Source organism: Dasypus novemcinctus, chromosome 2, assembly GCF_030445035.2.
Source record: "Dasypus novemcinctus isolate mDasNov1 chromosome 2, mDasNov1.1.hap2, whole genome shotgun sequence".
Classification (NCBI taxonomy): Eukaryota; Metazoa; Chordata; class Mammalia; order Cingulata; family Dasypodidae; genus Dasypus; species Dasypus novemcinctus.
Window position 1 is genome coordinate 9,335,277 of NC_080674.1, and position 27,535 is coordinate 9,362,811.

General features: G+C 48.0%; 1 protein-coding gene, 1 long non-coding RNA gene and 1 other non-coding gene across 3 annotated transcripts in view; 2 read left to right on the forward strand and 1 right to left on the reverse strand.

Annotated features, from left to right (window-relative positions):
• SEMA5A (semaphorin 5A) overlaps positions 1-14,286 on the reverse strand; it is a 539,903-nt gene extending 525,617 nt beyond the window's left edge. Inside the window, exon 1 of the mRNA XM_058306809.2 lies at positions 14,087-14,286. The gene's annotated coding sequence lies outside the window, so the exon portion shown is untranslated. The remainder of the gene's footprint in view (positions 1-14,086) is intronic.
• A 441-nt stretch (positions 14,287-14,727) lies between these two features.
• Positions 14,728-19,946, forward strand: LOC101444766 (uncharacterized). Its single transcript, XR_189129.4, has 3 exons — positions 14,728-15,026; positions 17,164-17,596; positions 19,753-19,946. It is a non-coding gene; the product is annotated as an uncharacterized lncRNA (long non-coding RNA).
• LOC111761454 (small nucleolar RNA SNORD123) lies at positions 17,002-17,070 on the forward strand. The gene has a single exon (XR_002794817.1). It is a non-coding gene; the product is annotated as a small nucleolar RNA SNORD123 (small nucleolar RNA).
• Positions 19,947-27,535: the final 7,589 nt, after the last annotated feature.

Below are 27,535 nucleotides of genomic sequence, written 5' to 3' on the forward strand. Positions count from 1 at the left end.
CAATAAAATAATTAACTTCTCTGTCACTACAGACTCTCTTTTGTCATCTCAGAGCCTGAAATTGCTCCCAATTTTATTCAGCACCCACCTTGTCCCACATCCAATTCTAAAGCTTCTGTCCTCTTGGCTCACAATTAGGGTTTTCCTTTTGTTTTTTCCAAAGAATGATTTTTCATTTGACCAAAGCAGTCAATCTTATTGTTAGGTGTAGGTTGACAACTCAAGGATGTGGCGCATGCCAATTGTACAAGATACCGTTACTAATTTGGGATCGTTGGAAAATCATCCACCACAGGATACATTTGAACTCGTTAAAAATAGCCCAGCTGTCCCTCCAAACATTTCAACTTACTGAGCTGTGGTTCCAGTAACAAAATTGGCTTGTTCTTCTGGAATGCAGAAAGTAGTAGAATATCTTATCTATAAAATATAATCCTTCTGCACTATCAGTTCCCCAAGAAAACATTTCAGTAAGATTTTGGTGATAAAGAATTTTTTTGACTGTCCATAAGATTTTTAAAACCAATTTGTCACTTTCGAACTAACAGTTAAGTCATAAAAAAAGATTAATATATATTAGTAACTTAATGTCTCCTTTTAAGTATAAACAACCCATATTATGTACTTTAGATCAATATAAAACAAGTTATTATTTGCACGCCATTGGAATGTGGACCATTTGATTTAGAAGACCCAATTAAGCATTTGGAAGTGAACGTGGAGTACGGAAACAGCAAATGAACCCCCAATTGTTCAGAAAAGCAAAGCACTGCAAACCCATCTATTTTTGAAGTTTCATATATGCCTCTATTTACAACCCTTTGTAAATACCAATACTTAGCAGCAGATGCCAAACTCACCAATGTAAATTCATCTACAAAATATTTTCCTTCCCACACAAAAGGACTCAAAAGATGGAATTAGCCAGTACTGATGGCCTCTTCACTGTGGGCTTTTTAAACATCAGATATAAACTCTCACCCACTGGAGTCATCCTGCAATGACAAGGCAACATGGCTAATCGGCAGAGAGCAGAGTCAATCACAGCAGCTACCTTTAAGGAGCACAGAAATCCTGACCTGAAACGAATCCAAGGTACACAGGAGCCAAGCTCGAAGCTATCAGGAGAGCAGCCTTCCCTTCAGTGCTCTCAGTTTTCCCAAGTTTACTTCTACAGGTTTCACTAAACCAAGCAGCCAACCCTGGGTTTGCTCAAAAGTGCAATTAACCAAGAACCCACAAAGGCCCCCCAGCGTGCCCAGGGTCCAACCTCCCTGTGCGCCATTCCCTAAAGGCCCCTTGTCCAAGTTCCCTTCATGGTCACAGTCACGACGCCTTACTCTTCCCGCTCATCACCGTCTCCCCCACCCCATAGCAGGGAGTTTGCACCCAAAAGCCAGTTCTTCAGGGAAAATTCGCTTATCATCTAAAAACGACAGAACTGAGAGCGCACTGGAAAGCACTGGCAGCAGGTCCAAAACTGCTCTCAGGTTCACCTGCTGGAGGGGCTCTGGACGACGGGGCCGCCTCCCATGGGCCTCGCCAGAGCCCACTCCCGGGGAAGGGCGGCCCGAGTTCCGGTCCCCAGGGCTGGGCTCCCACACACCGGTGCATCACGTCTGGTGGCTGTCCCACAGGCCACCAGCTCCGAGGACCAAAAGGACCGCCTGTGGGTCTGCATTGCCTGCCCCACCCCGCCGGAGTCTGGGGTAGCCCTCTCTCTAGGGGCTGCCCACCCTTCCCAGCTTCCTCTGCTGGCTGTTCCTCCCCAACCTGCCCTCCCCCCCTGGGGGGCACTCTTGAAGAGGAAAGGATCTCAGGGGTACAGGGGGTGGCATCTGGAAGATTTATGAACCGGATCTGCACCTTGCTGAGAGGTCGCCGTGGTTCTTTTCCCCTCCTGAGAGAAAACAGCAAAGCAAGTGGCCCCACGAAGAAAGAAAACCAGATTTTCTGAAAGATGAGCAAGTAATTCAGGGTGCCAGAGACAAAAGGAAGCCTTTGCCGCCGGGCCTGCCCATCCCCCAAAGCCACCTAGAAGCCTCGCCCGCTGCCCTCCACCAACCAAAACAAAGAAAGCAGAGACCCCCTCACAGGGTGTGAGTTGAGAGTGCTACTCTGCTGCAGTTTCCATTATACAAGAGGATCCCTTGCAAACTGCATGGATGTTGGGAGAATCAAAAACGTAGAGCGTTCTCCCAAGTTTTCTCCAAGTCAAGGCCATGTGGCCTCTCGCCATGACTCCGGGGCCAAGCACTGGTCTTCCTGAGCCTACCTCAATCGATAATGAACTCACCGACTGACACCCTTCCCCAAATCCTCTTCCTGGTATTGTATTGACAGGGTGTCCGATCTCTGTAAAGGCCACCGGCCACCCTCAGTTGTCCTAAGGGTGATTTACAGGTTCAAGAACTCAAGTAAAGGAGTTGACAGGTGGGCCGTGATGCCCTAGAAAAAACGACCTCAATGCAAGCACAGACATTTGGAGGTCGGGGATGTGCAAGCTGCAGGGGCAGATGGGTAGCCCTTCTGCAGCATTATCCTCCAGGGCTGTCCCGCCAACCTCAGCCTGGGAACCCTCAAAGGACTTTGTTTTGGACCAAGGCAAATCGTGCCGAGAAGGCCATCAGGCAGATGGGCCTGGAGAAACAGTACAAAGTTCAGGAACATTTTCAGGCTTAAGCCTGACTGAATCTTTGTGATTCTTCCTTGCCAGCCGGCTGTTTCCTGAATGATTTCTATTCACAAGTCCGTTATGGGACCTAAGAATTCCATCACTGCTGGCAGACCAAAAGTAAATTTGGCTCCAGCCCCGACTTGAGAGTCTGCTTGGAAAGTTGTCACAGCCATCATGTACTGCTTCAATTTGCGTATTCTAAATGAAGCCCCTGGTGACCGCTGCACAGCTGACAGTCAGGGTGGCACCTCTAGGCACAGAAAGCTTCAGCGGAATGCTGGCTCCAAGAACGCATTTTAAATAAACGGGGTGGGCAGGTAGAGTGAGTAACCCTTTCCACTGAGCCACCAGACTCCAGGTGCCCTGCCTGTCCAGGACCCCCTAAGGATGGCCAGGGGATAAGGCAGTGGGAAGGATTTAAAAGGGGTGAGGAGAAGCAGATTTGGCCCAATGGATAGGGTGTCCACCTACCACATGGGAGGTCTGCGGTTCAAACCCAGGACCTCCTGACCCATGTGGTGAGCTGGCCCATGCTCAGTGCTGCTACGCACAAGGAGTGCCGTGCCACGCAGGGGTGTCCCCTGCGTAGAGGGGCCCCATGTGCAAGGAGTGCACCCTGCAAGGAGTGTCACCCCGTGAGAAAAAAGTGCCGCCTGCCCAGGGTGGTGCTGCACACATGGAGAACGGACACAGCAAGATGACGCAACAAAATGAGACACAGATTCCAGGTGCCACTGACAAGAATACAAGCGGACACAGAAGAACACACACAGCAAATGGACACAGAGAGCAGACAACTGAGGGGGGGAGGCAGGAAGGGGAGAGAAATAAATAAATAAATCTTTTAAAAAATAATAAAAATAACAAAATAAAAGGAGTGAGGAGGGAAGGCTGTGGAAAATGTAGCTCTCGGGCTTCAGATCTTTTCCATCGGGACGTAGGTCTGAGGACTGAAGGGAAAACAGAGCTGCACAATAAGCAGAGCCACCTCTTCCCAGCCTGAGAGCACTGTCAAAAGCGCGGCAGATGTCAGGGTGTCACTGGACAGCCATCACACGCCTCTCGTTCTCCAAACCGACTTCCAGGAGGTCAGGTCTATAGGAGTCAACAAGAGGCCACCCAGGAACCAGGATCTGGCCCTTAGAACACGTGGAACCCAGCTCCCATCAAACCATCACAGCTCCGAAACCACATGCCCAGGCAGCAGGGCCTGGGAGCAGGGCCCGGGAGCAGGGCCCGGGAGCAGGGCCTGGGAGCAGGGCCTGGGAGCAGGGCCCGGGAGACGTATCAGGCACAGGGGGCAACACCTGGCAAAATCCCCCTTTTCTTGGTGGAGGAAAGGAGCATGGAAAGCCAGGAAGGGCAGTAACCCGAGCAATTAGTAAGCTGGGTCTCACTGGAAACTAAAGCGTCGGTCAGAAGACATATACCAGCTGGGCTCGGCTCAAAACTTCCCGGTGAAGGAGGAACACAGCAATGAGAAGACTGCTGGAATAGCAATGAGATGAGCCAGAGGAACGTAATGATAAGGAGGAAGACAGGAGAGTCCCTCTTTCAAAAGAAAAGCTGTTTGTTGGAAGATACTTTGGGAGCAGCATATCAGGCCAAGAAACGTCAAACTAGAAGGCTCCTTTTCAATTCAGACATCTGGTCACCCTGCCCTAGGCAAGGACTCAACTTCTGGGCCCGTATCCCTGCTCTATGAATTGTGTTCTTTCTTCTACACTTACAGCCCAGAAATACTAAACATGAATGTCTTCCTTTAACTTCTAGCTCAAACTTTGGAGGAGTTTTCCTTCAAAGCCACCTCCAATTGGAAACTTCAGAGCAAGAACTGGAAGTAAAGCAGGCTGGCAGATTCAAAAGATTGCACCTATTTGCCCTCCCAGTCTGTGAAGCAAACACTCAAGGTCCTTCCGTGTGTTCCACCTGCCAGAGTGCAGTTAAGATCTTATACATCTTAAGAGTCTCCAAAATCAATATTTGATGTTAACATTTGGATGCTTTTCAGAAAAGGAAATGGTGGGGAAAAAGTAAAAATCATCCAAAGGAATGGTCTCATGCCTTCCCCTCCCCTTAGAACACTGCCTTCATGTAATTCTGTGCATAGCAAGATATGGTCCTTTAATGATGATAAACGTAAGCTCTCTGAACCATTAAAAATCAACGATAACTCTAAAGGGGATTTTAAAACAAGAAAAAATTGGGTAGTTTTCTTATTCTTTTTGTTTCAAAACTATATACCTGTCTAGTAACATGGAAATTTCTCTATTCAAGGACACAGTCAATCTGTTTAACAGAATGCCTAACTAGTTATCCTTGAAATCTGGAAAACACTAGCTCATTGGACGTGAAAGAAAACCAAACCAAACCACAGGAAGTACCTAAGCAGTATTTTATTGACCAACTGAAACCATCAAAAGTGACCTTAAAAATAAATGTCACCCACCCCTTTGCCATCGAATAAGCAGTATGAAATTTTAAGGCAACCTCACAAACAACTCCTAACCACTCACCCTGGGTAAGTAATCCTTTAAGACTGGTAATAGAAAAAACATGGTCATTTTATAAATGTTACTCATAATTTGCTTCTAGGTTAGGGTGCAAGCATGGAAGGAGACAAATTCAGAATGAGCTAGTCAGAAATTGCTTTGGTAAGGGGCCAGTCAACAAGTGTATGAGGATTTAAACCTCTGTCCAGCTCAAGTTTGGCATCTAATCATGAGGGCTGAAGAAATCAGACATTATTAAAACGTGTATCTGAGCCATCAGAGAGCCAGATGAAAATACTTTGCAAAGGGAGAGCCACGTACGAGTACCGAAGGCCGGCAGGTCTCGGCCAGATCCCAAAAGCCGTGCCGTGGAGCCCCGACTGACTATGCCAGAATCAACACTCCCACGGAAATGCGCCAGGTGGAACCCAACTGGTGTGGGGAGATCAAGTGCCGTAGGAGAGCTGAGGAAGCCCCAGGCAGGAGGCGGAGAGGATTCTTGAAGTATTAAACAGATGGGAGTCGCAATAAACAAGCAGAGAACTGAAGATACTTCCAACAGACAACGAGCAGAGGGCGAAGAAATTACAGGCAAGTTGCATGGGTACCCGCTTACACGCAAAGCGTGCCGACGCAGAAGAGAAAGAGCCAGAAGCAATCCTGACGCCCCTCTTTCGAAGGAGGGAACAGCACCCTTGCTTTAAGGTACCCCATCGCTGTGCCTTCACAACTCTGCCTTCTGCCACTGGGCCTGGCTGTCAGAAGCCGCCTGCCTCACAGCAGAAGCAAAGGCCCTGCTACGCAAGCAGCGCGGGCGAGGGCACGGAGGCCAGGCTTCTCCTCCATCAAGGAGCGCGGTGTGGGGTGGTGAGCAGACCGCCAGGTGGGAGATGCGGGCCCCACAGCTCGAATGACACCATGCGGCTCTGTGTTTCCAGAGAGTCTCCCCTAAGCTATGCCTACCTAACAGGAAAACTGGCAGGAAAGACACATATCCTCACACGTCGCTGAGGGTATGGGGAACACGGGTATGGCAACTACGCAGCACCTAGGCTGGGTGACTGGATTAACTGCTCATGTTGGGCAAATCTGGGTTCCTCCAGAAGCAACCCGAGTTTCCTTGTTTTCATCGTAAGGTGGCAGTTCTGGTATATTTTACAGGACGAAGGTGCCTCAGGATCAAAGAACCGGTGTTCTGGGCAGCAGTCGACCGCCTCGCACAAGGCTTTGTAAAAATAATAGAAATGCAGACAACGATTTCCAGGAAAGACAGCAGGATGTGTGATTAGCCACTGGCAGTTTCCCTTACTTTTTTATTTTTTAATTTTTATTTATTTCTCTTCCCTTCCCCACCCCCCCACCCCCAATTGTCTGCTCTCTGTGTTCACTCACTGTGCGTTCTTCGGTGTCTGCTTGTATTCTTTTCAGCCGCACCAGAAATCTCTCTTTTTTGTTGCGTCATCTTGTTGTGTCAGCTCTCCGTGCGTGTGGCGCCATTCCTGGGCAGGCTGCACTTTCTTTCGCGCTGGGCGGCTCTCCTTATGGGGCGCACTCCTTGCGCGTGGGGCTCCCCTACGCGGGGGACACCCCTGCGTGGCAGGGCACTCCTTGCCGCACATCAGCACTGCACATGGGCCAGCTCCACACGGGTCAGGAGGCCCTGGGTTTGAACCCTGGACCTCCCTTGTGGTAGGCGGATGCTCTGTTGAGCCAAATCTGCTTCCCTCTCTTACTCTTAACTTTGGAGATTATGTTCCAGGCTTTTGTTTTTTGTTGTTTTGTTTTTTAACCGCTTGAGCAAAATATAAAGTACATACCATGATATTTACCCTAGTTACAAGTGTATGCGTCTTAGTAAATTTGTGGATTTGTGCAACCATCTCCAGAATCTAGTTTGAGAACATTTGCACCATCCCCAAACTATCCCTCCTCCCCAACTCCCCACTCCCGGCCCCAACAGACCACTAACCTGCTTTCTGTCTTTACAGGTTTGCCCACGGAATCATGACACGTGGTCTTCTGTGACTGGCTGCTTTCACTTAGCACCGTGTTGCTGGGATGCACACATGCTCCAGCATCCGTCAATGGCTTCCTGTTACTGCTGAGTAGAAAGTGGTCCATTCTATGGATATACCACATCTGTCCATTCACCTGTTTCAGTTTATTAAATCTACATAGCCACTAAGCAACAAGTCTTATTATCCTGATGACAGAGAAAATAAGAAAACCTGCCACATTTCTAAAATATTCCAGAACTTCTAAAATCTCTATAATGTTGGAAAATGTGCCGGGAGGACACAATATATTTACTGGATTTTTTTTTCCTTGGGCAAGAGTATGCTGTTTTAAATAAGCAAAAGCAACTCTAAATTTCAGGGTTTTTATGTTTTAACACATAAAAAGTATTCTTATGCTAATTTCCAAGTCAAGCGAGGCCATCGATTCATTTCACAAGTATCTACATATTGTGTGAATAGCCCTATATTACGATATATGAAATACATAGTTGGCCCGTGGCTTTCGAAGGCATTTGTAGTTCAAGAATGTGTGAAGAAATCAGTTGGGAGTCCTTGAAACATTTTCCCCCCAATAAAGAACATGAACAGTGTTTAGTTTCCGTGGTTAGCCCCCCCAAAGCTTCATCTGAGCCCTAGCCCTTTTACTAGGAGATTGTGTTTCAGCCACATAAAACATTCATTGATTTCATTCACCCCTCAAATAAGGATTGAGAGTCACCTGCGTACCAGGCACTGTTCTAGGCAGTGAAGACAAGCAGTGAACAAAACAGATCCGTCTCCCTTAACCTAGACTCTCTAATGACAAGACTTTCAAAAAATAAATACAACCATTGAGGTGGTGTAAAATGCCATGGGTCGGGGGAGGAAAAAACAGGCTAGGAGAGAGAAAGCACCAGAAGGAGGGAAACACTATTTTAGACAGTGCTATTTGGAGAAGGCTTTCTCTAAAGGGGACACTTGAGCAAAGACCTCAAAGCAACAAAGATGGGAAGCAGCAAGCCTCCAAGGCTAATTGGAGGGAAAGAATCCCCAAAGGAAAGAAAAGGATGTGCAAAGGCCCTGAGGCTGGAAAGGAGGCCAGGTGGGCTGGAGTCTGGAGGGAGGAGTGGGTCAGAGGGGTAAAGCCAGGTCAGGAAAGCTTGAACACTTTTAAGAGCCTTGATACCGCTCCCCCATTACTTTCCTGCCTCCAGTGCACACCCTTCCTTCCAACCTTCCCCCCACAACGGAAGCAAGTCCGTCCCCACCTGCAGGTCCTAGCCCGAGGACCAATACTGAGCCTAAGTAGCAGAAAGGTGACGCGCTTTCAATCCATACTCAGCAGGCAGTCAGTCACCTTCGCTTGATCCTATCGTTGTGTCCCCGTTCGCGACCCTTCGTCTTATTCCTTCAGTCTGCTCTCCACATCATGAGCTGGTTCTAGCAATGCGCTCTGTAGTACCTCCCTGCGGCTCTACCTTGGCAACCAAAGGCCCTCTCCACTCTGGTCCAGAAGTCCCACCTGGCTTCCTGTCTCCCTTCCATCCGCCTCACCTTCTAGAGAACTGTTCTGTCATGAGCCATGGCCCAATGCAGGCGAGGGATTCGATTCCCCACCGGCCCGTGGCCACCTCCTTCCCAGGAGGCCGCACCCTCCCAGCAGTCAAACAGGGACAGTACACCCCTGTCAACTGCTCCTGCCCAGACCTCCCATTTCCAACCACGGCATTCTCTGGCAATGAATCCGGCCACCACGGCTGACACCGCTCCATGCCAAAGGCCTGGGCAGACCCCGCAGGATGCCTCCCAGGCCAGGGCGTGCTTAATGCCAGGTGAGGCCCTCCCAACTGCTGTGCCCAAGTCAATTTGGCAAGCATCGCCACTGAGCCTAGCTTTGGGGCGATCATTATACCCAGCTTCACACAACTCTCCCTTTTCCTTCTGAAGGAAAGTCAACAGCTAGAGCGCACACGGGAATTTAAATGACAGGTATCTTGGAAGCAAATCCTTCTTTAATTTATACTTGATGTCAACCAGCATGAACAATGGCTTAATTACAGTATCTGCGGGAGGAGAGGAGCCTAGCATCCAGAACAATGATTTTGCTTTATGCCCCCAGTTACAAACAATGTTCTCAGCTTTACAATCAGTAAAGCTTTATAGCCGATCTAAATCTCAGGCCCATAAAAGGCATCGCGGAAGCCAGCTGTGATTCTAAAATCCATTTGGGTATGGGATGCCCGTCCATAAATGCCCCCATCCTCTCTTGCTCTGGAATGTGTCCCCCTTCCACAGCCAGCCATGCCTGGGCAGCTCCAGGCCCAGCCCACTGTATCCCTGTAACCGGCTGAGAACAGCACGGGGGGCGGCAGTGGACGCTCTCACCAAGGGGTAGGGTATCTCTGGTTTTTAAGAGACAGGGAACTTCTTTGTGTCGAATTTTATTTGGAGTCAGTTTGTGGGGAACACATCTCTTCCATGATTCAAAAGAACATAAGTTTTGGCAGAATGCTAGCCAGTTTACGAATGTGCAGACAAATCACAGATAGCTGCTTAGTAATGTTTTGTTCCATTGTTTGTTCTTTTTGACTCTGCCTGTCTTTTTCACGGGCATATCTTATATCGTTGCCAAAGGGTGGGTGACTATAAACTGAATGTAAGAGACTCTATTTCCTGTGAATAATTTGTCCTTGCTCAATCCTGATGGTCACCTGCCTATAACTTATTTAATTTCACATCCCAGCAAATACAGTATTTTTTCTCCAGTAGAGTTGGCTACTGATAGCATCATTCTCCTGGTTATTTATCATACATATCTGTAATTGAATTACCTATTGCAGTAATGTGATTTACTCTCAAATGTACATAAAAATGCAGCATAAAATAAAATTGTTCCGGTGTGCGCTTCTTCATCATTCTACAAGAACTCTCGTTTAGCCAATTCCACAGAAATATATCGACAAATAATGAATAAAAGATGGGAAGTTAAAAGATTTGTGAGCTCATAGCCTTCCTGAAATAAAAGAAATTCGCTCTCTAAAAAATACATTCACTTGTAAGAATATAGCTTTTCAATATTAATCAGGAAACAAACTACTACATCTGAGGGGAAAAAAGGGTAAAAACAATGATTTTCTTTTCCCCATGCAATAGTACTATGCCAATACATTTTAAAACTTAGAAAAGATAAAGTGTGTTCATCTTAGCTCCTTTCAAACAACCTTTACACCTGGACAAAAAGAAGAAAAAAAAGAAAGATGAACACAGTCATTCCTTTGGGAAATGTCTGAGTCGTCTTGAAACCACTGTTTGATTAATCCTATTTTAAATGTCATGCCCCAGGTGTCCTGTCTTTGAAGTTGCCTGGCTTCAAAATACTCCTTGAAATTCAGTGCCAGGTTTCCTTAGTTCCAGAACCTTTCAGATGGTAAAGATTAAATGAGTCAATATCTGTAAGTAAAAATAAATTGCTGATTATATACTACCTTCTCTTGGATCAAGTATTCGTTTGCTTTGTTTCGCTTAGATTCTGGATCAAGTTTTGGGTAAACTCACAGAAAGTGAAAAGTTTATGTGTATTCTAGTTTACTTTGAACTTGTTTTCTTTTTCTCTCAACGACATAAGTTCCTCTTGTATATTACTTTAAACTTGTTTTCTTTTTCTCTGGATAACCAGTACCTGACAAATTCATCAAAGAAATAAGCGAGATATTTGCCAAATATACCAATAGCTGCTCCTTACCCATTGAATTAATCTCTGTGATGATACCAATTTGGGCTGGGATTAGAGAAGGCAGATTGCCCCCTATCTACAGCAGATCTCTTCTGCAGAGAAGCCGGCACAGTGATTTTTTTTAAAAAAAAAAAAAGCAGTCATTTTCAACAAGAATTCTGCATCAACATTTTAGCTGGGAACAAATGTGAAAATGTCAGAGTTATCTACATAGTACACAAAGACAGCATAAACAACTTAAAGCACTTAGATCTACTTTTCTTGGGATTTATTAAGAGATTTAACTTGCTCTAGACAAAACTGTGAATAGAGGGAAGTGGGCAGAAATGCACAAGGCTCCACATTTCACACTTTGGTGTAACTCAATTTGTTAGACATCACGATTCTCAATTTAAAAATTATTTAACACTAAACATAAAACTTGTCACCTCAGTGTTATAATTACACACAATACACAAAGCAATTTGTCTGGGTAACAATAGTAAGTATTTTCGATTACAAATATGGTATAATTTTAAAACCGAGTGTGACAGAGGATTTAAAGCTAGGGAAATGACTTTCTTAAATACTTGGTCATATACTACTACAAAAATGTAGTCCTTGACTGTGATATATTACAAACCAAGCAACTGGTTCTATCTTCCACCTTGTATAACTTGGAATTCAAACCTCTTCTTTGTGATTAGGTTCTAATCTTAGTTAACTCTAAGCCAGGTCTCAGTTTTTAATGCCTTTATGAAAAAAACTTGGACATCCAAAATCCTTCCAAATAATTACCAAGTTAATAAAAAACTACCTAATGGGTCAGATAAGCAGCTCTCTCTGATATCAGGAGTTGGCATCTGTGAATTTTGAGCAACTAAGCATACAACTGGGTTTTAAAAAACTTGTGATTTTAACATATCCCCTCCAATTGTTTAACCAATACCCCAGCAAGAGGCTAAATGCACACTTCGTGTTGCCCTGGAGCAAGATTTCATACTGCACACCTACAGAGGGGGCTCTATGCACAAGTTTGAAGGAATGAGCATTTTGGTCTCATGGTCAACAAGTTGTACCAGCCCATGCACTGGGAGTTTCTATGTTTCATTCCTTCCAGACATGGTGAAAGAAGTAACTTTAAAGGAACAGTGAAGTACACAGGTTCGTTTTTACCCAATTCTGAACATTTCAAAATTTCTTTTGGATAGAGACCCGCTTTACCACCCAGGAGACCAAAGCCTTTGTTTGCAGGAGCTCGCTTGCAGCTGTCTGTCATTAAAACAACCACTGAGCAAGTGCCACCATTAGGCATAAGATGACTATCATCCATCTACTCCTGGTTAAGAAAAGTACCTATAGCTTAAAAGCATTTAAGGTAGATACCAGCTCTTCTGTGAGTTTGCAATTACTTGGTGTGGGTGGGAGCAAGGCTGGATGAGTTGCTACTTCAGGACAAAAGTTTTTACAAGAACCTCAAGGAAAGAGAAGAAAATCTCTTTCAAGTTGGGGAATCAGACAAGTGAATTGAAGACCGTATTTGCACTTAAAACAAACACAGAACCAGAAATATTTGGGAAGGGAGGGGGAATCCATGTTCCCTCTGAGTGAAAAAAAAAATGCATGAATTTAATTATCTGCTTTCACTGAAACTGTGAACTGGTCACTCCAAATAACGCATGGCAAATGTTACTCTCTCAAATAATGAAGCTTGCATCCTTAGCAATTAATTTACAATCCAGATGAGGTGTTCTAAGCCTCCTGGATGAAGCCTGCCTGTGTCTTTCTGAGTCTCCATTTGAAAGACCAACTCGATCCTTAATAGCCTATCTGCTGTTTCCAAACTCAGGCCGTTAGGACCTTGCTCTTGGGAATAAAACCCAACTGCGGCTTCCTTTTTCCTTAGAAATAAGATGCAACAAACAGTTAAAAGTTCGGGTTTTTAGCCAGTGTGCCCCCAAGGAGCAGAATGCTATGCCGGGGATTACCTTGGCTGAATTTCGCTTTGTTGCTAAGCAAATGCAGAGTCACAAGAAGGCAGGCAGATGCGCAGACAGGAAGGGCCCGTGTGCACACATCTGTCTCCGGAAGAAATCTCTATCCTTAGAGGAGTGGGGTCTGCCAACTGCCACTGCAGCCCCTCCTTCTACCAGCAAGGCTGATGGCTCTCCGGGGCAGCTGCTGAGCTGCCCACTTCCCAGTCACCCCTCACACACACCGCCAGCACCAGCACCCAGAGGAGAGCGCGGCGAGGGCGGCCTGGCCCCGCGGTCTGCTGCCGGGGCCCCCCACCCACTCACCCAGGTCAGAAACTGCCCGCAGCTTCCCCGCTCCCTTCGCGCGCGCTCGCTCTCGGCGCCCCCTGCCGGCGATCCCCGGGACGCCGCCGGCGCAGGAAAGTTCCATCCCAACTCCGGGCGGTCGCACGCAGGTACAAAGCGCGGACCCGGCGAGGCGGTGAACGCGCTTCCCGCCAAAGCCGCGGGAATCCGGGCCCGGCCCGGGGCGCCACCGGGAGCGGTCCGGGGCACCCCTCCTTGGCGACCGGCTTCGCGCACATCCCGGGAGGACCCGTCCTGTGGGTCGGATCCCAGAGCCAGGGGATGAGAAATCGGCGGAGCCGTGCCCGCGCCGAGGGGCGCTGGCCGGGCTGCAGCCCACCTAGCCGGCCGTTCCCCCTGGACCCCGGGCCCCGGCCTCAGTTTCCCTCGTGGACCTAAGTGTTGCGCGGAGTTGAGCCCAAGTCCCCCCGCCCTTCCTGTTCTCATGGAAAGCCCCCGAAGCCCCCGCAGGAAAACCTGCCCCCCCCCCCCCCGGCGCGGGGCAGCGAAGCCCCGCAGACACGGCTCCGCTCCCTGCGAGATCCTGGACCCCCACGGCGTACCCCCGGGAGGCGCCGGGCAGGGTCCCGTGTCTCGCCCACCCGGGACACTCCCGCTCTTTACCTCTGCGCGCTCGGATCTCGCAAAGGCGGGCACCCAAACTTCCAGGCCGTGCACTAGCAAAATTGTGGGCGCCCCCGCCCGGAGGGTGGCCCTAAGCCCACGAGCGCCACCCTCGGCCTGCCGCCCCGACCAGGTGCCTGCAAAGCGCCCCTGCCCGAGATTAACGCGACCCGCCCGCCGCCCCTTGCCGCCCCCGGGTCCCGGCCAGCAGCGCGGCGCGGTCAGTGGCCATCGCCACGCGGGGTCCGGCGCGGGATGCTCACCAGGTGCGGGGCGCGCTCCTCGTGCCGGGCATCCAGCGCCTAGGGCCCCGGAGCGGCTCCGAGGGTCCTCTCCGGTGCCCGGCGACGGGAATCGAGACAGCAGCTGCCGCTGCCACCCGCTGCCGCCGTCCCGGAGTCGCCCCCCGCTCCCGGCGCTCCGGGCTGGGGGCGCCCGCTCCGCTGCCGGGCGCACGGGCCCCGGGGGCGCGCGGCCTGGCCTGGGGGGGAAGGCGGGCAGGTGCGCGCGCCCAGCGAGGGTGACGGGCGAGGTGGCAAAGTTGGGGACCCGAGCCAGTCCCGCGGGGGAGTCACGGGCGGGAGAGGGGGAGCGCCCCGCGCAGGGCCGCACGGGCCGGGCCTCCCCCGCGCAGGGGAGGCGGAGGGCCGGGGCCGCCGCCGGGTAGGGGCCGCGGCCGGGAGGGGGCTGCGGAGCCCACCGGCGGCGGGAGGGCAGCACGCGCGAGCGGGAGCAGCAAGAGCAGCCGCCGCCGGCGCCGCCTTCCCGGCGAGTGGAGCCGAGCGGGGTGCGCGGGCGGGGAGCGCGGGGCCACCTCGCCCCGCCCCCGGCCCCGCCCCCGCCGCCACGCCTCCGCCCCTCCCGGGGCGGGTGAAACCCGAGCGCCCCACCCCGCGCCCGACCGCCCCCGGGGCCCCGGCCCCGCCCCTTCCCCGGCCCGGGACCCCCCTCCGCGCGCAGGGCGCCCCTCTGCCCCCCAGGGGACCCCATCTGCCTCCCTAAGGTGAGTTCGCCCGAGCCTGGACTTTTCCGGTACCCCCGCCTCGGAGGGACTTTCTACGGCTCCCCAGTTCCCCGCCCCGCCCAGACGTGGCTACTTTGGTGGGGACCCGGAGGAGGGGACGGGGCGCGGTATAAAGGGCCCGAGGCAGCGCGGGCCGGACCCCGCGACGTGGCGCTCCCGCTCGGCCCCTCCGGCTCCAGGTACGCGCGGGTCCCGCGACCCAGGCGGGCCGTGGCGGGGGTGGGCAGGGCTCTTCCGGGACTTGGACTTGGTGGCAAGGGTCTTCCCGTGGGACAGTGCGGGCGCCGAGCTGGAACCGCCTTCCAGAAGACGGCGGGTCCCGGGGCCGGGAGCAGCCGCGCGGGCTGAGCCCCCGGGGCCGCTGGGGTGGGCTGCAGCGAGTTGAAAGAGGGAAGTGAACGAAGCAGGCGGGGCCCTGCAGAGGGCCGGCCGAGCCTTAGGACAGGGGACCCGCCGGGGCCACGTCAGCTCGGCCCCTCTGGGGCAGCTGGCACTGGGGCTAGCCCTTTGGCAGGATCTTGCCGTGGTGGAGCCTGAACTCAGGTGGAAAGGTTTCTAATGGAGAGGCCAAGAAAATCCCCTCCCAAACGCCTCCTAGGATCTGCTACTTTGTTGCAACTCCTTGCCTTCCAAGCAGATGCTTGACCTCGATTGAGAGCCCTGAAAGGGGCATAAAACAGAATTGCAGGAGTATAGAGTGAGCCTAAAACTCCGCTTTGGGGCGGAGTAGGGCCGCGCGTAAGCCTTCCCGGGTGGGGAGCAGTCTCGCAGGCCCCTTTCCCCGCTCACTGCACAACTGCCCCCTTGCACCCTCGCAGAAGGCATAACACTGTCCCCTCTTAGCGCCCCGACATAAGGACGTCCCTAAAACCCACATGCCAGCAAATGCGCCTAGGCGGTGGGATACTCTGACAGTGAATATTCTAGAATGCCCCTAGCGTGCCCTTTAAGCCCCTATATAACACCGCCGGTCCCTGGCTCAAGTGTTTCCTCATTGGCGCGGTAGCCACGCACAGAGAAGGAAGGGAGTAATACAAATTGATAGCCAGTCCTTCTATTAGAAAAATTAAATGAAGGCGATTCTGAAAGTTTCCAGCGAAGCCCTGTCCAGCCCCCAGTGCCCAGACTTTGGCGCTGGTGATGGGGCTGCCCTGGGCCTGCCCTGGGCCCTCAAGGCCCCACGGGGTCTCCTTGAGGAAAGCAGGAGGAAGTCCCACGCTAGGCCGGCCAGCTGGGCGCCTGGCAGCCTCTGGGCTCCCGCCCGGACCGCTTGAATGAAGAGCTTAACACTTGCGCGGCTCCGCGCGGTCCAGTTGGGTAGTGGCGGCCCCGTCCCTAACATTCCGGTGCCGACGTGGCACCGAGACCTCGGCGCTCTCCCAGGGAGGGGGACTCCGGCCCAGGGCTTGCCTGGCTGCTCCTGGAGGGGGCGGGGAGCAGCCCGTGCAGGGGAGGGCCGGCCTGTGGCGCCTGAAGCTGCTACAGCGAGGCAGAAAGTGGGACCCAATCGATTTAGGTCGTCTTTGTCCTTGCCTCTCAACATGGCAGTTTAAGGCACTTTAAAAAAAAATCTTGACATACAGAGCAAAGCAGTGGGCAGAAAATTCTACACCATAATTCAGGACAGCTGATAGTATTTAACTTGATACATTATGTAACTTTATGGGAGAGGAAGGAGGTGGGCAGTTCAATTTGGCTGCTTACAGGCTACACTGAAGCGTCCTCAAAAGACATGTAGTGATAATGAATTACAAACATATTACTGATCAGCAAGGGAAGTAACTAAGTTATAATTTTACAGAGTGTGTCCTTGGTTTAAAGGACTTGACATCATGATTTTTGTCTTGGGGCCCCGGGGAAAGTTCCTTAGCTTTTCAGGGAAATGCTTCCTTAATCTGGAGATTAAGCAAGCACAGGATGCTTTCTACCAATAAAATTATTTTTAAGTATCCACAGGTGATTTCTTTTTCTAAGGAATTTTTTTTCCTTGGAAGCGGTTCCTCTCTCAAGAGCTGCTTTCATGAAGCAGCTTCTCTTTACATTGTATAACCAAACATAATGATTTTTAAACCAAGAATTTTCTCTTCTTTTAAAAATAAAATTATAGCTCTCCCAGAACTGCACATAAAGAATGGGAAAACCAGCTAAGCCCTTGGTGAAAATGATGAATTCTGGGGCACTGATTCATGTGACTTGAAAAAGCCATCCATTTCCTGATTCACCATAATTTCTTCAGGGGAATACAAAGTGTCTCTTCATAACTGAACTAATTAACCAATTTTGTCCCTTCTTTACTTCCTTGTGCTTTCATTTCAGCCACACCTCTAAAGTGCCATCGCAGAGGACAGCACCTTTTAGAAGAGCTCAAGCTGCTCCTGGAGATCAAGGGACATCTGGACCTCTGTGATGTTTTAAGACATGATAGGACTGCAGTTACTTATGGAAAACCTCGGGCTAGAAACCATGGCCTCTTGGCATTTAAATCTTTTAACTGAGTTTTCCTACAGCTGAGCCAGGGAGCACACTGTAATGATGGTCCATGGGGGTTCTTTTTTGACCCATGTTTTCCTTTGATTTCCATGGCCTTTTAGAACTGAAAAATAGATGGTGGGATGGTCTTATCAACCCCATCAATTTATTCTTTTAAACATAGCTGTCTTCGTTTCCAAGGACTATTGTAGCAAAGTAACTGTACCACACACTAGGTGGCTTCAAGCAACAGAAATGCACTGTCCCCTAGTTCTGACAGGTAAGTTCAAAACAGGTGTCAGCAGGGCCACACGCGCCTCAGGGCTGTGGGGAAGAGACTCTTCTCCCCTGGCTCCTGGCGGGGCCAGTGCCGGCTTGCCTTGGCTTGTGGCAGCCTGCCACCAAGACCTGCTCCGTCTTCTGTCTCATTGACCGAATTCTGTCTCCCGTGTGCCCAAAATTTCCTCTTCTTATAAGGATGCCAGTCGTACTGGATTAGGGCCCATCCTCCATCCTCCTTGACCTCATTTTAACAAATTATATCTTCCAAGACCCTACCTCTAAAAGGCCATTTTCACGGGACCACGGGTTAGGGCTCCAGCATGTCTTTTTGGGGGACACACAGTTCAACCCAGAGCAGTGGCCAAAGCTGCACAGTTACCTGTCTTGCTACGCTACGATTGGCCCGCACTGCTTTTTGTTCATGCAATTAACGTAATTGAAAGGCCACAATTATGACAGCAGGTGAGATTGTGCAGTTCGCCAAATTTCCACAGATGAAGAATGTCCAAGTGGTGAGAGTTCAGGGAACATCAGCCCCTATGCAAGTGCCTTTAGAGTTAGACACAGACCCTCTTTAGAGTGGCACCAGTCCCTTGGCAGCATTGAGCAGTCCATTTGGACTCAAAAAGAGCAGCTCAGACATGGAAAGGAAATAGGTCTCGCAAATACGGAAAGGAGCCTAATGGGCATTGCACAAAGCGCAGGTCTCCGATCCTATCCTAATGGACACTGGCCCTCCCAAACCCCTGCCGGCATGGGCACTGGGGACCCCGTCATGTTTTGACCCAGGACCACCCACAGCCCTCTCTTACGCGTCCTTGTCACACATGAGGCTGGTCGTCACCACTGCGTCCTCCCGTGGCGTTGGACACGAAGACCTGGCCCTCGCCTGCCCAGAGGAGGAGCTCCTGTGCACCTCTGAGTGCGCTCGAGCTCGTCCCCCAGGTGAGGACCACGTCCTCCCACCTGTGTCCACGGGCAGGGAAGCAGCCTGGTTGAAGGCCACCCACTGGGAGCCACAACAGTAACTCAGCGATACAACAAGCGGAGCTTCTGTTCCACAGGAAGCGATCACTTTCAGCGATGCGGGGGAGTGGGTCATTTTTAATTTTAGAGGACTATTCATCCAACGTTCAGTTGGCCTATAAATAAAAGACGTATTGTATTTTAGCTGTGTATACAGAAGACCAAAGTCTTGTAGAAATCACAAAGTATTTTGCCTTGTCTTTACAGTTAAATTTCTAGGTGTTGTATTCTAGCAACCATAATATCCTTAAAACAAAATTAATATGCCCAAAACAGTACAAATTGTCTTTACATGAATATAGTATGGGGGGGTGGGGAATGCTATGTTTAAAAGAGTTTTAGAATACCTAGGGGAAACGCAGATGGTTTGTGGCACAGAGATAAAGCATCCTACGGTTTACTGACTTATTTTCTAATATGGACCCTTGTATACCATTTGAGTGTCCATAAGCAAAAGCTGGCCATACTCTTTAATGTGATAGGTTTGGTACGTATTAATGTCCTCTCTATTTCTCCATCTTTGGAAACATAGCTTTTGGGGAAAATAAGTACCTTTGGAGATACATTTTCCAAAACACTATTCATCCTGTATGGTTTTAGAAGCACAGATTATTCTGCCTTGCTTTACCTCATCATTTACCAGGGAAATTAACTTGTAATGAGCTTGAGGTCAATTAAAAGAATATCCTTCAAGTGAAATTAAACCAATAAGCAAAGTGTCTCCTGAAAGCAAATGTGTAGGAAAACGAGTTGTCAAGGACCACATGGCTTCTCTGTGGAGCCTCATTCCAGACCTCTCTTCCCATTCCCACTGTTATCACCTAATTTGGAATGTCAGCTTCTCTGGCCACAATCCCAAGCCTCCTGCAGGTCTCCTTGCCACCCCCAGACCATCCTGTCACTCTTCAATGAGCATTTAGGAAACAGCTCCCCCCCCCATCCTTAAAATCACAGACCTCAATTTACTTGAATTGCAGTCTGCCTGGCTTAGTTGTTTTTCTCATGTCTACGTGTGACTGTAGAGCTAAGCTATGGCCATGAAAATATAAATTGGGTGGGAGTCCCAGAAAATCTTCCTGAAAGGGGGCAGACAATTGTGAATGACCTTTCTTGACCTTCCGCTTCCAGCTCCTGATTCACGCCTGCAACTTGATCATCTTGGATGAATTCCAGCCACCAGCTTGCACTGTAAGCTGGTCATGCTGAACAAAGGAGCAGAAAGCCCTGCGGACTGTGGGGAGCCCCCATCTCAGCTGGGAGCTGTTTACCTTGCCCTGATTCTTTACCATGAGAAGAAAGCACTTCCTATTTTGTTGCATCCACCAGTGCTTCTGTCCTGATTTTAATGGGATAGTGCCTTTCCCGATCTTTGGAGGGCACGAGGCGCCTCCAGATCTGGCATCCCTGCCTCATGCAGCCCTCCTTCCCGTCCACCCTTCCTCCATGCCGTCGTCCCTCAACTGGGTTTGTTGACATGCTGGTCCAGCTCTGCTGTGCATTAGGAATACAATGGAGAGCAACATAGAAGCCGCCCCTGCCCTGGTAGGAATCACAGGCTTAGTGGGAATCGTAGTCAGTGGGTGATCCCCCAAAAGTGTGATTGCCGGCACTGTGCTGGAAAGGACAAGTATAGGGGGTTCTGGTTTAGTCTGGGGATTCAGAGAGGCTTCCTTGAAAAAGTGACATGTGAGCTGGCATCTGAAAAATGAGTGGTGGCCAACAAAGAAACTGGGGGAAAAGGAGAACAGTGAGATTCCAGAGAAGAGTAGAAACACTGATTAAGTTTAGAATTTAATTCAAGCACATGTGTTAAACTATCAAGGATAGTAATAGTAATTGCAAAAGCCTGGCCGTAGATGGTATCACTTCTACACCAGTGAATGAAAAATAGGTGAATTGATGGAACTGGAAAAAGGCAGGGAAAAAAAAACACTGGAAAGAAAAATCAGATCAGAAATAATACAAGTTAGTAAACATAAAATCCAGCTAAATCATAAAGCACAACTATGTCAGGCAAATACTAATGAAAATTAAGCTGGTTTACAAAATAAAACAGCAGAAAAAATAGATTTTAAGGCTAAAGTATTTCTCAGTAAATAGTCACTAATGAACATATCCTTGGGAAATAAAAGTGGACATATGTGGTAGTTGAATTCTATACCCCAGTTTAAAAAAAGAAGTCCTTAATTTTTATCCCATTCCTATGGGTGTGAGTCCTGGGCCACAGGGCTTTTTGAAGAAGTTCTGTTTAGGTAAGGTGTGCCCAGCTGAATCAGCGGGGCCTTAATCCTTTTACTGGGGGAATCTTGTTACTGGAGAGGAAACCACAGGGAGGAACCAGAAAACTGCAAGGGCACCTGGAAAAGGGGAGGACCTCACTGTGTGATGGGGGAGCCACGGAACCCAGGGACGGCCGGTCAGAGCACTACCGCCCCCAGGAGGCAGCCAGGCTGCTAGCCTCTGAAACCAGGAGCCAGCAAGTTCTGCTGATGAAGCCAACGCATGGTATGGTATTTGCCAAAGCAGCCTGGAAACCAAGACAGCATGCAACGAACAAAATGGCTTCAAAATATAAAAAGTAAAAATCTACAGCATTACAAGGAAATGGAAAAAAAAATCCACAAGCTTAGATGGAACACACACACTTTCAGTAATTGATCAACTGGAAAAAAAAAAGTACACATTTGGATACCATGAGAAAAGCAATTAACAGGTTTATTCTAAAAGACAGTTTACATGGTCATGGAAGATTTACAAAAATTAATTGAGTCCAAGGCCATAAAGCTAGTTTCCACAAATTCTGAATAATCATTGCCATGTAATTAGGTTAGAAATTACTATCAAAATTTAATATTTTTTTAAAACTCTTCATGTTTGTAAATTTTAAACCACATTTATAATAAATTCATGCACCAAAGAAGGTAAAATGGAAATCAGAAAATATTTAGAACTCAGTGTACATGAAATTACAACATGTAAGACTTAGGTGGTACAGCTGATGTAGTATTTACAGGAAGCTTCAACCTTAAATTAGGAAAGAAGGACTAAAATCAACAGGCTAGATATCCAACATAAAAAGTTAGAATGGGAAGTACAGAGCAGTGGGAAGTAATGTCATTAAAATCAGATATTAACGAAATAGATTATGCAGATCCCATAGAATCAGCGATGGCAAAACTGTTGTTGTTTAAAGATTAATAAAATAAACAAACCCCTGGCAAGGTGGGTAATTCCCTAGAAAAATTTAGCTCAGAAACTAAAGAAGAAATAAAATCCCAAATAAATTTATAACCATTAAAGAAATTTAATCCGTAGTTAAACAAATTTACCATGTAAAACAGATAAATGGGCCCAGATGGTTTTTGAAGAACAGCTATGAAATATTCAAAGCAATCCTTGTTTTATTAAAGTAATTTCAGTAATAGAGGAATCATAGGCCAAACTCCTAGATGTTCAATGGTGATTTATCATTAGAAAATATAGTAAAATAATACCTCATTGATAGATGAAGGAAGAAAACCCACATGATCATTTCAACAGCTACAGAATTTGCTTTGATAAAATTCAACATGTTCTTATAATTTTAAAAGTCATATTCAAGAGTTTTTAATATGTGTATTAAAAACTTGACTAAATAAATAGAGTAACTATTGGCTACATAAAAAATAGAGTATGTGTTTTTTTTTTAAGATTATTTATTTATTTCTCTCCCTTCCCCCCACGCCCCAGTTGTCTGTTCTGTGTCTATTTGTTGCATCTTCTTTGTCCGCTCCTGTTGTTGTCAGCAGCACAGGAATCTGTGTTTCTTTTTGTTGCGTTCTTGTTGTGTCAGCTCTCTGTGTGTGCAGCACAATTCCTGGGCAGGCTGCACTTTCTTTCACGCTGGGCGGCTCTCCTCACGGGGCGCACTCCTTGCGCGTGGGGCTCCCCCACGCGGGGACACCCTTGCGTGGCAGGGCACTCCTTGCGCGCATCAGCACTGCGCATGGGCCAGCTCCACACGGGTCAAGGAGGCCCGGGGTTTGAACCGCGGACCTCCCATGTGGTAGACGGACGCCCTAACCACTGGGCCAAGTCCGCTTTCCTACGGTATTTATTTTAAAAAGCCAACAAAAACATGATACTTCATGGTGAAAATTTAGAGGTATTCAATTTAAAGACGTGATCAAGATTCTCATTATCAACACTTCCATTCAACATGATGCAATGTAGAAGCACATTTTTAATTGCAGGCAATATAATTGCCTCCATTACAAACACTTAAGACAATCTACAGATAAATAGAATAAAGAAAATGTTCTGCAACATTGCTGGACAGAATGTCATCATACAAATCAATTATGATCCCATAAACCAGTAGCAAATATTAGAAGAAGATAACATTAGCAATTTTAAAAATCAGTATACATTAGCTAAGATAATTTTGGCAAAAGCTATGCAGGATCTTTGTGGAAAACTTATAAAACTAAATTGACAGATCCTAACAAAGGCCCAAATAAATTGAGTACTGTTCACATTTATGTCTGGAATGATGCAGTATATAATATCCTGAAAACAAAACACTAATTCAGATATATACATTCTCCCCCAATTTGGTCTTAAATACAATGTAGATCCAATCAAAATGTCACTTGGCTTTTCAGTGGACCCTCAACCTTACAAGCAAGGCCAAGAGCAAAGGTCCAAGAGTGGTTAAGGAACTTCTCTAGGGGGTGAGGAAGGCCAGCGGGCTGATCAGATAGCAGTAGTGTTTTTAAAGCTAAAGTAAATAAGACCTTGAGATAATAGCAGGGAAATACAAAGAGAACATAACAGAGCATCTTACCAGACTCTGAAAGGCTGTCTCCACACATGGCATTGCCACTCATGAGAGGAGGGACCCTGAGTAAATAGCTCTTAGACAAATGATGACCATATATTTTTTTCAAGATTTATTTATTTCTTCCCCTTCCCTCATTGCTCGTGCTCACTGTCTGCTCTGTGTCTGTTCACTGTATGCTCTCTGTGTCTGCTTGTCTTATTAGGAGGCACTGGGAACAGAACCCGGGACCTCCCATGTGGGAGGGAGGTGCTTAATCGCTCAAGCCACATCTGCTCCCTGCTTGTTGTATCTCTCATTGTGTCTCCTCATTGTGTCATCTTGTTGCATTATCTCGTTGAGACATTTCATTGCGACATCTTGGTGTGTCAGCTCACTGTCTTGCTCATCTTTTTTAGGAGGCACCGAGAACCAAACCCAGGACCTCCCATGTGGGAGGTGGGCACCCAACTGCTTGAGCCACATCCACTCCCCTATTTTCTTAAAAATGAATTAGATTGGGAAGTGGATGTGGCTCAAATGATTGGGCTCCTGTCTACCATATGGGAGGTCCAGGGTTCCCTTCCTGGGGCCTCCTGATAAAGGCAAGCTGGCCCGTGCGGGGAGCTGACCCGAGCAGAGTGGTAGCCTGCATGGCAAGCTGGCCCAAGTGGAGAGCTGGTGTAGCAAGATGATGCAACAAAAAGAGACACAGGAAAGGCAATAAGAGACATAGCAGACCAGGAAGCTGAGGTGGCACAAGAGATTGAGCACCTCTCTCCCTGTCTGGAAGGTCCCAGGATGGGTTCCCAGTTCTGCCTAAAGAGAAGACAAGCAGACACAGAAGAATGCACACCGAATGGATGCAGAGAGCAGACAAATGGGGGGAGGGGGGAGAAATAAATAAATCTTTAAGAAAAAATGAATTAGATCCCTCCCTCAAGCCATCCATAGAAATAATTTCCAAGTAGATTAAAGCAAAAATGAAAAACATAACATTAAAACACTTAGGAAAACGTATAAGAAACCATCTGTATGACCTCTGGGTTGGGAAGTTCTTAAAATCAGATACAAGAACCAGCCATCAAGGAAGAAAAATCAATAGAGCAGACATTAAGGCTTAGCACTTACAGGAGGAAATGCCACACAAATGCAAGCCACAGCCTGGGGCAATATTCATTGCATACAAATGACAGAGGGTGGCCTAGGAAACATATTTTCAAACTCCTACCAATCCATTAGAAAACGATAATGCAATAGAAAGAAATGTACCAGTAAGAGGCAATTCATGGAAGAGGAAGCTCGAATAGCTAGGAAGCTTGAGAATATCAGGCAACTCTGTAATAATCACGGAACTTCAATTAAAACAAGAAGGCACAATCTCACGCTGTCCAGATTGGAGGTGGTGGGAAAGCCTGACGATACCAGCTGTTACCAGGACTGGCAAGGGCAATTTTAGAGGTGTAAATTGGTACCATCACTTGGGAAGGCATTTTGGCTACTCTTGTAAAATTGAGATTACACATTCCATGCAGTTCAGCTGGCAAATTATCAGCGGGTCATGCAGTTTGCTGCCAGTTTATATAAAGCATTAAACTCATATAAAACTACCTGGAGTTTTATATGTATGTATCTTGCATAGGTATTTATAGTACGTACATATATACACACACACACTATATATAGTTTTATAGTATAGATATGTATGATATATATAGATATATATTTTTACACTATAGAAACCTACACAATTTCTGGATTCATAGGAGTTAAATAGCACGGAAATGATAAATTCAACTAAATTCAGGTTGTTTATCTCTGGGGAAGGAGCAGGAGAAAAGGACTGTAGATAGATAAACAAGAGCCTCCGACTTTATCTGTGATGCCGCCGTTTTCCATTTTCAGAAAAAGACATGAAGCAAATATACAGTATTAAGATGGGGCAGAGTGGTTTGGCGGCTATTCAGGAGATTATTGTACATTTCCGTAGGCACCAAACATTTCCTAATTCAATGAAGAAGGTTAATTGGAGGTAGGGAAGTGCAGGCAGTAGGCGGTGGGAGCTCATTAGAGCAGTTTTGTCCTGAGGAGGAACAAAGCAACTGGTAGCAGCTGGAGGGCTGTGTGCAGAGAGCTGTCTCTAAAGTAGGTCGTTTGAAGCGTGGTTCTGTGTTGACTGAAATACCTCTGTGAACAGGGAGGAACCGGCTCTGTAGTGGAGGAACAAGATAATCCCAGGAGCAGAGGCCTCAGGAAGAGCAGAGGCAACGGGAGCTGTGTTTGGCAGGAGCAGCAGCCCTCCTAGCCCTGCCGTAGGAGAGAGGGCCGAGGACAGTTGGGGTCGGGCAGGAATGAAATGTTTGCTGATGAAGATGTCCTCAGAGGACTTTTGTTTTCCTAATGAAGTAGGAGACCAGGTTGGGGTGGGACGTAGGGAAACGTTGTGAACAGTAGAGGAGAGAATAAAAAGCTCCAAAATTGACAATGTTGGGGAGCAGATGCAGCTCGAGCGGTTGAGCTCCCGCCTCCCACATGGGAGGTCCCGGTTTCCGGTCCTACTGTCTCCTGAGAAAACAAAAACAAACAACAAGCAAAATAAATGAAAAAAAAAAATATATCTACTCAGGGAAGCCAATGTGGTTTAGTGGTTGAGTGCCGGCTTCCCACATACAAGGTCCTAGGTTCAATTCCCAGCCCCCAGTACCTCAAAAACAAACAACAACAACAAAAGGACAACGTAGAAATCAAGAGAAGAAACATGTTGATAGAGCAAATTAGACCCTCCATGCCATATGTGATTGGCCAGCTGAGGCTTGTGGTCATTGTTCTAAATGGAAACCCTCAGCTTCCTTGTGGGATTTCCTCCATTAGAATTCAGCAGCTCAGGCCCTGGTGCGGGGAAGGCTGATGATGGGTCCCACCAGGACAAGGTCTCCCCAGGTGACAGAAGGAGAAAGGAGCAGGAAAGTTGAGGATGTCTGCCAGAAAGTGACTTTGAGGCTGGCCATTCAACATCAGCCAACCAAGGAGGACATGGGGACAAAAAAGAACGATGACATCAATGGACTGGAGGACCAGGTAAGATTCAGGGATCATTGCAATGGGTCCTGGAAATATGAAAGGAAAGAAGTCATTGTGGTGTGACCATGGTCCAAAACGGAGATAATGGTTGCTGAAGGTGAGGAGGACAGGTGGGGCTTGGAACACACGGCCTTCGTCTGAGGGGTGCATCAATAGAGACGTCAAAATCACCAAGACCAGTCTTCAGTGAATGAGGTAGTGTGACATTGGGAGGCTGACGATGAACAACCATGACCATTTTATGGATGTTGCAAATGAGGCTCAGAGAGGATGAACCTCAAGGAAATAAATCACAAAGAACTGGAGGGACCCAGAAGTATTTGACTCCAAGCTCCTTACCCTTTCCCCACGTGAAACTGCTTCTGCGTACCTTCAGCACAGTCAACCTTGATAACTGCACGCTGGAATTCGATCTTAATCTCCAGGGCCTCCTCTCTAAGGAGTGGGCGATGACTCTTAACCAGAATGACTAATCGGAAATACCTGCGGAGTCTTTTTCAGTGCACGCGAGCCAAGGCTGATCCTGAACCTGGCCTCAGTGAGCAGAGGCTGGCCCTCAGCCTTGTGAGTTTACAACAGCTCTCCAGGTGGTTGACACACAGACAGGTAAGAACCATTGACCTCAAATCAGTGTCAGCACAAACGCTTGACTCTCTTCAAAGCATGGGCTGTTCTGACGTTCCTAAGAAGGAAATGACCCTATAGAACTTTAGTGCCTGCTTGTTGAGTGTTTTCCTGCCCATATGTACATTCTGAAATTCTTGCTCTGCCACAAACACATTCCACACTGGCCTGTGTTGACATGTGTGTTTCTGTTCTGAATCGTACGTAATCAGAGATGTTTAATAAATGTTTATCCTGTTCAAAGGGTCATTAAAATATCAACTTTCATCAATTGATTTTGCTTACCTCTAATACCCTCTCGAAACATTCACTACCAATTTTATTGCTTTAGGGACTCTATATTCTCTCTCTCTCTTTCTCCCTCCCTCTCTCTCTCCACACACACACACACACACACACACATACACA